Source organism: Mustelus asterias, chromosome 22 (genome assembly GCF_964213995.1).
Source record: "Mustelus asterias chromosome 22, sMusAst1.hap1.1, whole genome shotgun sequence".
Lineage (NCBI taxonomy): Eukaryota > Metazoa > Chordata > Chondrichthyes > Carcharhiniformes > Triakidae > Mustelus > Mustelus asterias.
This window is the reverse complement of record NC_135822.1, coordinates 63,071,478-63,086,319: the sequence shown is the minus strand read 5'-3', so window position 1 is coordinate 63,086,319 and position 14,842 is coordinate 63,071,478. Positions and strand designations below refer to the sequence as shown.

Sequence of the window (14,842 nt, the reverse complement as noted above, 5' to 3'; positions counted from 1 at the left end):
TTAGCATAGCCAATCAACCTAACCCGCACATCTTTGGACTGTGGGAGGAAACCGGAGCACCTGGAGGAAACCCACGCAGACACGAGGAGAATGTGCAAACTCCACACAGACAGTGACCCAAGCCGGAAATCGAACCCGGGTCCCTGGAGCTGTGAAGCAGCAGTGCTAACCACTGTGCTACCGTGCCGCCCAAGAGCCCATGTTGCTCAAGAGCACAGGACATCAGTGCTGCCACACAGAGAGAGCACTCTATATGTCCAGTATTCAAATAGCCTCAAGCCGTAGCTGTAAATAGGGTGGGCAGCATGAAATGGCCAAATTTTAAATGGAGTGGAGCGAACGGAAGACTTCAATGTGTAAGTCTACAGGTGATCCAGCACAGTGCTGAACATTTTATCTTGAGCTTTACTGATAATGGATGGAGGAGCTTTCAGGAGAACATGTGGTCATTCACTTGTCAGAGAACACTGCTCTATCCTGTTCAGGTCAAAAGGAATTATTTCTCGTTTTCCTATTGCCAGACGGCTGTTTATTTTTCCTGAAAAACCTTTGTTTCACAGCTATTGCTTTCACTGTGTGCTCGAAGTACAGGCACGCAAACCAAAATATTGTCATCACTGCTGGTCAGCCCAGAGATACTGGGCAAAACTATACACAAGAAATGTCAGCAAAAAAGAGGCAAGACATGCAATGCTGAGAATTTGTTGTGTTCACTGTTGACGCAGCATTCCACTTCAGAAGTCACTTTTGGAAATGTTATTCAAATCTGAGTTATTTGGGTGTTAACCAAGCATGCTTGAGAATGATATGCTCACAGCAGAAAATGATTTGTCAAGTTATTTATATTCTACTGCACCATTTTCACTTGTGAGGAACTGGAACATGGACTCTCATGATGTTGTGTACGTTGAAAACGAGCACACAAGAAACATCCCAACAACAACAAAACAACACTGCTTCAGAAAGAACCCAGCGATTGATCAGCTTGTGAAGCCAGTTTTAAACGGGATATTTATTTCTCCCAGTCACTGACATAACATGAGAAATCAATAATTACACAGATGCAACATAAGCCTGACCCTTTTTATGAGAGAGGGGGGGGGGGGGGGGGGAGAGAGAGAGAGAGAGAGAGAGAGAGAGAGAGAGAGAGATATAAACATGAAGGAAATTATATTATGCAATAACATGTGATATAAACGCCTTAACTATTTGTCAATAATCTTCAAAAGAAAAAAAAGCATACACCATTACCAACTTCAGACTCCCATATTTGATTACGAATTTCAAAAACGAAACCAAAATATGAAACCAAGCTACGATGATTTGTCCAAGGTACTTTCTGATTTAAGCTAATGGGATTCTGGGTGCAGTCACTGGAGAACATTTCCTTCAAATCACTGCCAATAAATGTCAGAAGTGGACGCCTGCTCAAAACCTTTCTAAACAACACTCTGTTGAAATCAGTGCACTGTACTGTGCTGTGCTTCCTCTTTGCTCCTCCTCCACATGCCTAGTTACTCATTCTGTGTGCGTAAGAATGCAAGAACAGGAGACTGCCAAGAAGCTTTTCTATTTTTAAAAGATGACATCTAAAAACAGCACGGCAACAACACACTTTACGGCAGCACTTAAATAACAAAGATACAGCCAGTAATCCAATCACCAGCACAAAATCGGCTGCAGTCTCTATTGCTAGTATCAGGAAGAGGGGTGTGAATGAAGGCATATTATGACATGCAACAGCAGATCCAAATAAAGCAGAGACAAACAGACAAATGAAGAAAAATGCTTCTCGGCCTTTTGGCTAAGATCAAGCTTCAGATCAAGCTCAAGATGGTGTGCAATGCCTGATCTTGTCAGCTTGGATCATGTTTCTCTCTCTCTCGAGGACCTTGAATTGGATTCAATTGTATTCCGAGTTTGGTTTTTGGAGCAAGCAGGGAATGGATTTGGGTTTGCCCAGTCCATTCTGAGCATTGGCTTTGTACTTTAAGGATGGAGTAATAAATTTTAACAAATAAGTGGCCAAAAAAGCAGAGGTTCTCATCAGCACGGTGCAAACCTGTAAAACCAAACAATGGAGGGGATGCCCAGGGTACAGTAATTCTTTACTTCACATGTGCCTGCCTATATCACTTAGAACTGACACACATTTCCCTCCCACACAAGATTAGAGATACTGAATCATTTTTTCCCCTTTCTTAATTTTCAAATACACAGCACAGCTATCAACATGCTAAGAAACAAAAAGTCAATGTTCTCTCTGGGTGGATGGGGGTCTCCTCAAACACACTGAATATGCTTTACAATTGACTTCAACTGACCAATTCACGAGGGCAATTAAATAATAACATCCATGTTTGACACAGTGCTACGTGAAAAAGTATTGCATTTCAACCTGAAGGATCTGATTCAACTATCAATGAAACCCAAGTTCTGGAATTTCTTCCCAAAATCTCACCAACTCTGTTTCCTCCTTTAAGATGCTTCTTAAAGCCAAGCTTTTGGTCATCTGTCCGAGTACCTCACTGTGTCCCTTGCTGTCAAATATAGCTTTCTAAACACTCCCACGAAGTACCTTGGGACATTGTATTATGTTAAAGACATTCTACAGACACAAATTTCTGCTGTTGTTGATCAGAACACAGTCTTGCGAGAAAATTGGGCCTCTGAAATTTCAAACTTGGCATTTTAAAATGCCCACTTCATAAATAGAATTATTTCAAGTTTTAAGGTTTGACTCATGGGCCCGTACATCCATACAACATTCTGTAAACCAGAATTCAAAAGGCAGACTCGAGCCCTTTCACTATGAGCTGAATCCCGTCAATGCTTCTTCCATCACTGGAAAATATCACAGCATGCTGTCATTCCTTCAGTCAATTCCCTGTTGCAAACCCCCCATCAGAATGGAAAACACTGCATTGTTGAATGTATTTTTAAAATTAACTCACAAAATGTCCATTACTTTGTAACTAAAGCAGCAACACTGGCCTACATCAAATTAATTTCAATTGAAGAACGATAGTTCTGCTGCAATACTCGCCATTCTGATACTATTTTTTTAAAAAACAGAGTTCCCTACTGATCTTATTCAAGGGAATAAAAACATCTAAACATACTTAATGGGTTAATGTACCAGTCAGTCCCCAGATACCAGGAAGGTCTTCAAGTGATACCCGACACTCTATTCAATATAAAGTTACCTTATTCCAACTATGCAGTAATTCTCATTTTTAAAAAATTAAATTATTGGCTGATCCAATTTTTTTTAAAAAACATTCTTCAATTATCATAACTGTGGTCTAAATGGAGATGGTTCATACACTTTAAGCGGCAATGGTGACACCACCTCCATGATCCTCTTCAACACTGGTGCCCCACAAGGCTGTGTGCTCAGCTCTTTCTGTACTCCTTATACACTTATGACTGTGTGGCCAAATTCCCCTCCAACTCCATTTTCAAATTTGCTGACGATCCCACCATAGTGGGTTGGATCCCAAACAATGATAAGACAGAGTACAGGAATGTGGTAGAAAATCTGGTGAAATGGTTCGACAACAATAATCTCTCCCTTAATGTCAACAAAATGAAGGCGATTGTCATCAACTTCAGGAAGTGGAGTGGAGAGCATGCCCCGGTCTACATCAATGGGGATGAAATAGAAATGGTCAAGAGCTTCAAGTTTTTAGGTGTCCAGATCACCAACAACCTGTCCTGGTCCCCCCATGCCGACACTATAGTTAAGAAAGCCAACCAATGTCTCTACTTTCTCAGAAGGCGAAGGAAATTTGGCGTGTCAGCTGCGACTCTCACCAACTTTTACAGATGCACCATAGAAAGCATTCTTTCTGGTTATATCACAGCTTGGTATGGCTCCTGCTCTGCCCAAGACCACAAGAAACTACAAAAGGCCGTGAATGTTGCCCAATCCATCACACAAACTAGCCTCCTGTCCATTGACACGGTCTGCACTACCCGCTGCCTCGGAAAAGCAGCCAGCATAATCAAGGACCCCACGCACTCTCTCTTCCACCTTCTTCCGTCGGGAAAAAGATACAAAAGTCTGAGATCATGTACCAGCCAGTTCAAGAACAGTTTCTTCCCTGCTGCCATCAGACTTCTGAATGGACCTACCTCGCATTAAGTTGATCTTTCTCTACACTCGAGCTATGACTGTAACACTGCATTCTGCACTCTCTCCTTTCCTTCTCTATGAATGGTATGCTTTGTCTGTGTAGCGTGCAGGAAACAATACTTTTCACTGTATACTAATACATGTGACAATAATTAATCAAATCAATTGGCTTTGGGGCTACAATGTGGATGGGGATAGAAAGAAAAAGAATTTAAGTCTCATCAGTCAGGCCAGATTCTAACAAGGCCTTGAGAAATATACATTTGTTCAGACCTCAGGCAAATGTTTCAACATATGCAGTGGCTTCAAGAGGAAGAGAGGAAACTGGGTGTTTGGGGTGCAGAGAAATGGTATGGGGGGGAAAATGGAAAACCTCATTTAACAGTTAAAAGCTGCAAGAATTTATATAACCATATAATATTGCAAATTGATGGGTTGCTTCAGCGAGCAACGCTTGCATATTTGTGGTGATAACTGCAAAACAGAACACAAGAAAAAAATCCAGGCACTGATGGTGTGTCATCAAGTAAAGGAGTGAACAATAATCTAAGGAAGTGCTTCACCATCGGTGTTTGTCGACACAGCAAACGTCGGTGCTGACATTTCTACCTCACAATACTACACATTTTCCATGCTGAAAAAGGGTTGGAAAGGAACCTGCTCACAGATGTGTATGAACCAACTGAGCAGCTTGTTGGTGCACGGAATGACTCAGCTGCTCATGTTCGTTCGTTCGTTCCCTCCCTCCCCACAGGGGAGCCAACAAGAAGAGGCACTTGCGTGATTTCTGAGCACGAACCCACATCCTTTCCGTCTGCATCAAAATGCCCTGTTCAGTCAAACCATTTTCAAGTGGCACAAAAGGTAGAAGAGGTAAAAGCTGGAGAACTAACCCTGGCCACGTCCCTTCCCGGGGGGGGGGGGGGGGGGATGAAAGAGAATTACAATCTGAAATAAACAAAGCAAAAACAGGGCCTTCTCGAAAATGTCATCGAAGCCATTTGGAAAATTGTAGCACCATCATTATCAGAAAGGCCAATCTGGTCCTGGGGACTGAAAAACAGTCACAGCGCTGCTCGATGAGCATAATGTTATTAGTGAAAGCACATCACCTGAGAAATAAAAATTGTTTTGTCAAATGCATGACATTATTAATTATTCTTAAGCTCCATTTTTTTCCAGACAAAGAGTATCTATTATTTGCTGCTTTGCCACGAAAGAAATAACCCTGAATTGAGGGTGAAAAATATTACTCTGACTCCACTGGTTTGGATAATACCTTTCCCGAGAAGCTACTATCAATTTCAGCAATCACTTTGTACCCACTCTTTAATGAATTTTAATAATAATGCAACAATCCGATGCTTCAGAATACAGAGAACGTACAAGCTCACAGTGTCATATTATGTAACAAGCTTTTTTTCCTCCACTTTCTCATAACAGACACAATTTGATGCTGCCACTTTGTTGCATCTGGAGTCTTGAACCGTACAGTTTTAAAAGCTTCAGTGAGCACTGAAAGCTGACTAAGGGTTTTAAATAATGCAGTCTTTGGTAAAGAGTAATGTTGCAAGAGGCTTTATTTCCTCCCTCAACGTTTTCTCATGGGGCAGCCATTTCATGCTGGGCTATGAGTCCACAGACAGTCCTCCAGCATCTCATCAAAATAGCCTTTCCTTAAATATGAACTGAGATAACAAGTGTCAGCTACCAATGTCATTTGCAAGACGTCATTCGTACACTAACAACATGCTCAGGATTATTCACAAAGCACGCCAGAGCCTGCCAGCGGTAGTGCTATCGACCACGTGGCTGTTTTGGTGAGAACTTGGCCAATATGGCACACAAGAACTTCTATACGGGTAAACAACAGCTGGTGGGGAAATCAGGAAGTGATATATTTGACATCTCGCAGTCAGACTTCTCCTCCAGTCAAGAAATTTCCTTAATTTAAGTTCAAGCCTCACTGCAATCAGACAATTTTGCACATCTCTACATTCTCTCACTTGAATTATTTAAACTGTTAGTGCAAAAAGTAAGCACCCCAGGTACAGCAGGCAGTGAAGGCGGCAAATGGTATGTTGGCCTTCATAGCGAGAGGATTTGAGCATAGCGATAGAAATGTTTTGCTGCAATTGTATAGGGCATTGGTGAGGCACACCTGGAGTATTGTGTGCAGTTTTGGTGTCCTTATTTGAGGAAGGATGTCCTTGCTATAGAGGGAGCACAGCGAAGATTTACCAGGCTGATTCCTTGGATGGTAGATCTATCATATGAGAAGAGACTAAGTCGGTTAGGATTATATTCACTGGAATTTAGAAGAGTGAGAGGGGATACTTATAATAGAAACTTATAAAATTCTAACAGGGTTAGGCAGGGTAATTTCAGAAAGAATGTTCCCAACGGTGGGGGAGTCCAGAACTAGGGGTCATAGTTTGAGGATAAGGGGTAAAACTTTTAGAACTAAGGTGAGGAGAAATTTCTTCACCCAGAGGGTGGTGAATGCGTGGAACTCACTACCACAAAATGTAGCTGAAGCCAAAATGTTGTCTGACTTCAAGAAGATATTGGATATAGCTCTTGGGGCTAAAGGGATCATGGGATCTGGGGAGGTGAAGGGGGGGAAATCAGGTGATTGAATTCAATGATCAGCCATGATCAAAATGATTGGCCTACTCCTGCTTGTAGTTACTGTGTTTCTATGTTTCGATATACACAAAGCCTTTCACATGCCAATTTGCAGATAAGTAATAGCCAGAATTTTTTTCACAAATCATAAATAAAACAGTAATAGCAACACTGAAAAGGATAGGGTCGGGGAGGGAGCGGGGCAGAGAGAGAAAGTAGGGCTAATTAGGGTCCAAAAAAGGAGACCTTTTCATGAAGGCGGAAAACAAGGCTGAGATATTGAATAAGCAATGCACAGTTATCGCAAAATAGGACGATGTTTCCATCGTCACAGCAGAAGAAAGATTGGATGGGATAAAAATTGATAAACAGAAGGTAATTGAAAGGTTGGTAGTGTCTAAAGTTGAAACGTCCAGATGGGATACATCCTTGGTTGCTGAATAAAGCAAGGGTAGAGATGGTGGATGCTGTGGCTACAATCTTTCAACTCTCAAAGAACGAAGAAAATTACAGCACAGGAACAGGCCCTTCGGTCCTCCAAGCCTGCACCGGCCATGCTGCCTGTCTGAACTAACACCCCCTATCCTTCCAAAGACCATATCCTTCTATTCCCATCCTATTCATGTATTTGTCCAGACGCCCCTTAAAAGTCTCATTGGATATAGGAATTTTGCAAGAGGCCTGGAGGTTTGAAAATGTGACACACCTGTTTAAAAAGGATAAACCCAGCGAACATAGGCCAATAAGCCCACCATCAGCGGTGGGGAAAAGTTTGAGACAATCTGGGGGGAAAAAAATAACTGTCACCTGGAAAAACACTGATTATAAGTGACGTATCGATTTGTCGAAAACAAACTGTCAGATTTTATTGTTTAATGAAGTAATGAAAAACACTATCTATATGGACTTCACAAAAATAATTCCAAAAGTGTTTGGAAAAAGTATCACATACAAATAAAACCTGTTAACAAAATTTTAACCCAAGGCATGAGGGGGAAAAATGGCAGTGTAGGGACAAAATTAGTTAAGGGACAGAAAGTAGAAAGTCAAAAACAGTTACATTTCACACTGAAAGGGGTGGGGTATACAGTGATGTACCCCAGAGGCTAGTATTAGGATTAGTTCTTTTTTTATACATATGTTAACAACCTGGACTTGGGTATTTAGCATATAGTTTGAAAGCTTGTGGATAATATGAAACTCAGAAGTGCAGTTAACAGTGAGGAGCACAGTAGAATTAAGAAGGCAACAGATATACTGACAGAGAAGTGCACATTGATACATCTTAGAATGAAGAAGAGGCATTATAAATGAATGATTCAATGTTAATGGGAATGAAGGAACAGAAAGGCTCAGTGGGGTTTGCCCAAACAAACCTTTCAAGGTGGCCTGTCAAGTTGGGAAGGCCGTTTTAAAAAAAAACATTCAGAATTCCTGCTTTTCCAAATACAGGCATAGAGTACAAAAACACAAGGGAGCGAAGCTGCTCCTTTGTACATCACTTATTCAGCTGGTGCATTGTATCCAATAACCCTTCAGAAAGGATGTCACTGTCTTGGAGAGGCTGTAGAAGCAATGTACAAGAATGGTACCAATGATGAAGGACTTTTGTTGTTTGGAGTGACTAGATATTTGGAGTGACTAGATAAACTGAAATTGTTCTTACAGCAGTGAGTGTTGAGTGGAGATTGAATAAAAGTAAAAGTTCTGGAAGATTTTGATAAAAGTAAATCGAGAAATCTAGTTTCCACTGGTGGAATGGTTAGCAATGAGAAGGCACTGATTTAAACCATTTGGCAAAATGACCAGAAGGGAGAGGAGGAAATTTATGTTTTCCACAATGAGTTATGATGTTTAATGCAAAAACAGAAAATGCTGGAAAATCGCAGCAGATCTGACAGCATCTATGGAGTGAGAATAGAGCCGATGTTTCAAATCAGGATGACCCGTCGTCAGATTTTCCAGCATTTTCTCTTTTTGTTTCAGAGTCCAGCATCGGCAGTGTTTGGCTTTTATCATGTTGTTTAATGCACTGCTTGAAAACATGATGGAAGCATATTTTAAAATTTTCAAAAGGGAGCTGGATATATTCTTGGAGAGGACAGATTTACATGGCTCCTGGAAAACAGCACAGTGAGTTGACAAGATAGCACTTTCAAAAGCTGGGACAGACACTGTGGGCCAAATGATCCCTTTCTGTGCCATATGAATCTAAAAAGCAACAGTCTGCAAAATAAATCAATACAGATTTCTTTTAAGAAAACTTGATAACCACATAATACACCGAATAAACTTTTCAATTTCATCAATTGCATCAGCAAATATCACTTCTGTTCATAAACATTCCTCCCTGTTTTTTCCTAAATGACAGTTACATTTTAATGGTCAACTTCTAAATTAGTGAGGATAAACATAAAACATCAGAAGTGGACAAGGCAGGAATATTGACTTGCCAAAAGCACTTTTTTTTTCAAAATTAGCTCTTGGACAGCTCAGACAGATGGGAGTTCTGTCCCTCCCCGCCACCCCAAGTCTGCAAGAATTGAAATTTAAAAAAGATAAAGGCATCTTAATGTCTGAACACAGGGAGGAGGTGGTGGTGGTCAGGGAGGAAGGAATAGAATGAATGCCGGACATCCAGTGCAAGTAAAACTACACTGAAAGGCAGGCCAGAATGTAGGATTTTGACATAAAACTTCATTTTTCGTCTTCAGTCAGTCAGCAAGCAGGGAGAGACAAGTAGCAACAGCAGAAGCAGCAGCAGCAACATGGCTGCCAGTGCCCCTTTAAATCAACATTGTACATTCCCCCCCCCCCCCCCTTCTCCATCCTCACTCCATCACCCCCTTTTCCTCTGCCCTCTCCCCCATCAAAGCCAAAATTAAAAAAAACACAGTACCAACCTCCTCCTCCATTCCCCCCTCCCCTTTCAAGAATGACCAGCCCTGTCAATAACATCAAATGAAAGCTGAGTGTCTTGAGGGAGAAATATATATATATATATATATAATCTGAAAATCAAGTTGTGGATATTTTTTTTTAAATAATAAAACACAACACTACCTGCAGGTTGTTCCATTATAGTCAGAGCCAGGGAGGCTCAAGCTTGATGGGGCTGAATTAATCCAGGGACAGAGAGAGAGAGAGGGGAGGGGAGGATGTCCAGGCCGCTCGCAGTTTAATGGGGAAGGGGCGGAGGGAGAGGGGGTGGGGGTGAGGGGGGGAAGGAGGAGGAGGGTTAGGGGGAGATGTGTGGAGCTGCCATTGTCAGGCTCTGGGAGGAGTGGGGGTGGTGGGCAGTGTGTTTGGAGCTGCCGCTCGGGGGCTGGGCCTGCTCCTTGCCGGGGCCCAGGCCTCTGCCTCTCCGGGTGTCGGTGCTGCTTTTGGCCGCTCTCTCTCTCCCCCCCTCACAGCCGCACAAAGGCCCCGGGCCGCGCGCTCAGCGCCCAAACCCCCGCGCGCCCATTGGCTGCCGGCCTCGGCGCGCGCCGCGCTGCAGCACGGGAGCTGTAGTCCCCGGGCCCTGTGGACAAGCTGCTGAATGGAGGCGCAGCACTGCTGCCAACCCTCCCGGGCTGGCCTGGAGCCTCCCACCCCCAATCTCCCCCCCCCCCCAATCTCCCCCCCCCCCCAATCTCCCCCCCCCCCCCCAATCTCCCCCCCCTCAATCTCCCCCCCAATCCCCCATTCCCCTCCCCCCCCCCAATCCCCCATTCCCCTCCCCCCCCCAATCCCCCATTCCCCTCCCCCCCCCAATCCCCCATTCCCCTCCCCCCCCAATCCCCCATTCCCCTCCCCCCCCAATCCCCCATTCCCCTCCCCCCCCCAATCCCCCATTCCCCCCACCCCCAATCCCCCATTCCCCCACCCCCAATCCCCCATTCCCCCACCCCCAATCCCCCATTCCCCCCACCCCAATCCCCCATTCCCCCCACCCCCAATCCCCATTCCCCCCACCCCCAATCCCCCATTCCCCCCACCCCCAATCCCCCATTCCCCCCACCCCCAATCCCCCATTCCCCCCACCCCCAATCCCCCATTCCCCACACCCCCAATCCCCATTCCCCAATCCAATCCCCATTCCCCCCAATCCCAATCATCCCCCCAATCCCAATCTCCCCCCCAATCCCAATCTCCCCCCAATCCCCCATCCCATCCCCCCAATCCCCTCCCCATCCCCCATCCCCTCCCCCATCCCCCCAATCCCCTCCCCCATCCCCCCCAATCCCCTCCCCCATCCCCCCCAATCCCCTCCCCCATCCCCCCAATCCCCTCCCCATCCCCCCCAATCCCCTCCCCAATCCCCTCCCCATCCCCCCCAATCCCATCCCCATCCCCCCCAATCCCATCCCCATCCCCCCCATTCCCCCCATCCCCCCCCAATCCCCCCATCCCCCCATCCCCCCCAATCCCTCCATCCCCCCCCACCCCCAATCCCCCATCCCCCCCCAAACCCAATCTCCCCCATCCCCCCCAATCCCCCATCCCCCCCAATCTCCCCCATCCCCCCACCCCCAATCCCCCATCCCCCCAATCCCCCATCCCCCCACCCCCAATCCCCCATCCCCCCCACCCCCAATCCCCCAGCCCCCCACCCCCAATCCCCCATCCCCCCCACCCCCCACCCCCCATCCCCCCCACCCCCAATCCCCCATCCCCCCCACCCCCAATCCCCCATCCCCCCCACCCCCAATCCCCCCCACCCCCAATCCCCCCCAATCCCCCCCACCCCCAATCCCCCCATCCCCCCCACCCCAATCCCCCCATCCCCCCCACCCCCAATCCCCCATCCCCCATCCCCCCCACACCCAATCCCCCATCCCCCCCACCCCCAATCCCCCATCCCCCCCACACCCAATCCCCCATCCCCCCCACCCCCAATCCCCCACCCCCAATCCCCCATCCCCCCCATTCCCAATCCTCAAACCCCCCATCCTATCCCCCCCCAATCCCCCCACCCCCCCAATCCCCCCACCCCCCCAATCCCCCATCCCATCCCCCCCAATCCCCCATCCCCTCCCCCCCAATCCCCCATCCCCCCCATATCCCCATCCCCCCATATCCCCCCATCCCCCCCAATCCCTCCATCCCCCCCAATCCCTCCATCCCCCCAATCCCTCCATCCCCCTCCCAATCCCTCCAATCCCCCCATCCCCACCCAATCCCTCCATCCCCCCCCCAATCCCCCCATCCCCCCCAATCCCCCCATCCCCCCCCAATCCCCCCACCCCCCCAATCCCTCCATTCCCCCCCCCAATCCCTCCATCCCCCCATCCCCTCCCAATCCCCCATCCCCTCCCAATCCCCCCATCCCTCCCCAATCCCCTCAAATCGCCCCATCCCCCCAATCCCCATCCCCCCAATCCCCATCCCCCCAATCCCCATCCCCCCAATCCCCCCCCACCCAATCCTCCCCCACCCCAAATCCTCCCCCCACCCCCAATCCCCCCATCCTCCCCCCCATCCCCCCAAACCCCATCCCCCCAAACCCCATCCCCCCAAACCCAATCCCCCCATCCTCCCACCCCTCCAATCCCCCCATCCTCCCACCCCCCCAATCCCCCCATCTCCCAATCTCCCCCAATCCCCCACCTCCTCCCATCCCCCCAATCCCCCATCTCCCCAATTCCCCCATCTCCCCAATTCCCCCATCTCCCCAATTCCCCCACCTCCCCAATCCCTCCATCCCCCCCAATCCCTCCATCCCCCCCCAATCCCTCCATCCCCTCCCAATCCCCCCATCCCCTCCCAAACCCCCATCCCCTCCCAATCCCCCCATTCCCCCATCTCCCCCCCACCCCCCTGCAATGAAGTTACTGTGAAAATCCCTGGGTCGCCACAGGGGAGATGATGGCCGAGTGGCACTATCGCTAGACAATTAACCCAGAAGCTCAGCTAATGCTCTGGGAACCCGGGTTCGAATCCCATCACGACAGATGGTGCAATTTGAATTCAATAAAATATAATCTGGAATTAAGTATCTACTGATGACCGTGAAACCATTGTCGATTATCGGAAAAACCCATGTGGTTCACTAATGCTCTTTAGGGTGGGAAATCTGCCGTCCTTACCTGGGGTCTGACCTATATGTGACTCTCAACGGCCCTCCAAGGGCAACTGGGGATGGGCAATAAATGCTGGCCCAACCGGTGACACCACATCCCATGAATGGGTAAAAGAAAACACTCCGGCATCTGTTCAGGTACAGAGAGGGAGAATTTAGCATAGCCAATGCACCTAACCAGCACATCTTTCCACCACTCTCACCAATTTTTACAGATGCACAACGGAAAGCATTCTTTCTGATTGTATCACAGCTTGGTATGGCTCCTGCTCTGACCAAGACCACAAAGGGTTGTGAACGCAGCCCAGTCCAAACCAGCCTCCCATCCATTGACTCCGTCTACACTTCCCACTGTCTCGGAAAAGCAGCCAGCATAATCAAGGACCTCAAGCACCCTGGACAGACTCTCTTCCATCTTCTTTCACAGGAAAAAGATACAAAAGTCTTAAAACACGGACTCAAGAACAGCTTCTTCCCTGTTGCCATCAGACTTTTGAATGGACCTACCTCGTATGAAGCTGATCTTTCTCTGCACCCCAATCTGTAACTGCAACATGATATTCTGCACCCGATCCTTTCCTTCTTCCCTGTGTACTCTATGAACAGTATGTTTTGTCTATAGCTTGCAGGAAACAATAGTTTTCACTGTCATAGAAATCATAGAAACCCTACAGTGCAGAAGGAGGCCATTTGGCCCATCGAGTCTGCACCGACCACAATCCCACCCAGGCCATATCCCTACATATTTTACCCACTAACCCCTCTAACCTACGCATCTCAGGACACTAAGGGGCAATTTTAGCATGGCCAATCAACCTAACCCGCGCATCTTTGGACTGTGGGAGGAAACCGGAGCACCCAGAGGAAACCCACGCAGACACGAGGAGAATGTGCAAACTCCACACAGACAGTGACCCGAGCCGGGAATCGAACCCGGGACCCTGGAGCTGTGAAGCAGCAGTGCTAACCACTGCGCTACCGTGCCGCCGAGACATGTGACAATAATAAGTCAAATCAAAAACATAACTTTTTCTTTTCTTTTGAACATTTCTCTCCAAATATTCTGTTTACTAGGTATAAAAATATTGAAAACATGATTATTTGGCTAACAGTTCAGCATCATCCAATTGAAGGGAGCTGGTGGCATAGTAAAAATGCTGCCAGAACAAGGCATCCTGAGATCCAGACCAATTCTGTGGAGTGTATGGGTGCAATTCTCATTGAATAAGGCTAAATTAGATTTTTGATCGATGAGGGTAATGAGCGAGCGGATGGGAAAGTGGAGTTCAGGCCACAATCATATCAGCCATGGTCTTATCGAATGGGAGAGCAGGCTCAAGGGGCCGAATGGCCAAGAATGAAAACAAGGATGAGAATTTAAAAATAAAGGCAAAATACTGCGGATGCTGGAATCTGAAACAAAAACAGAAAATGCTGGAAAATTGTTTGAGAAAAAGGGGGATGGTTGAATTCCAATTGATGTGACTGAGAACACGGGGAGCAGAGATCTGGTTGACCTGAAGTTCCTGGATAGTAGAATGTGGGAAACCAGCCAAGACAAAAATAACTTGCGTTTAAATAGCACCTTTCGTGATCTCATGGTGTTCCAAAGTGTTTCATCATTAATAGTCAACAGATAATTTGCACACAGCAAGTTCCCACAGCCAACAACGTGATAACAATCTGTTTTCCTGAGATCTGGTGAGGGATAAATATTGGCCACAGCATAACTCACCCGCTTCGCTTCAAAATGGTGCCATCAGTCTTTTAACTCCATCTGGAAGAACAGAATATGCCTTGGGTTTAAGGTCTTATCAAAGGCAAACACCTCAAGAATGCAGCATTTGCACAGTAACAGCAGTAGACTGTGAATCTCGATTTCATCCTCAACTCTCGAGACTTAGACCACCAGCACTGTGCCCTTCATACTGTACACTGTCACAATTCAGACTATAATTCATGCATAGAATACATGCATATAGACAGGTCAGGTACATCAGGTTCGGCTCAGT

At 46.9% G+C, this 14,842-nt stretch overlaps 1 protein-coding gene across 8 annotated transcripts in view; it reads right to left on the bottom strand.

Moving 5' to 3' along the window:
* Positions 1 to 10,214, bottom strand: part of nsd3 (nuclear receptor binding SET domain protein 3) — a 77,452-nt gene extending 67,238 nt beyond the window's left edge. For 4 of the 8 annotated variants that reach the window (XM_078239394.1, XM_078239400.1, XM_078239398.1 and 1 more), the window contains exon 1: positions 9,830 to 10,214. The gene's annotated coding sequence lies outside the window, so the exon portion shown is untranslated. Of the gene's footprint in view, positions 1 to 1,243; positions 1,513 to 9,829 lie in introns of those variants that run through there. The other 4 variants (XM_078239396.1, XM_078239399.1, XM_078239395.1 and 1 more) reach the window with 3 other exon arrangements.
* Positions 10,215 to 14,842: the final 4,628 nt, after the last annotated feature.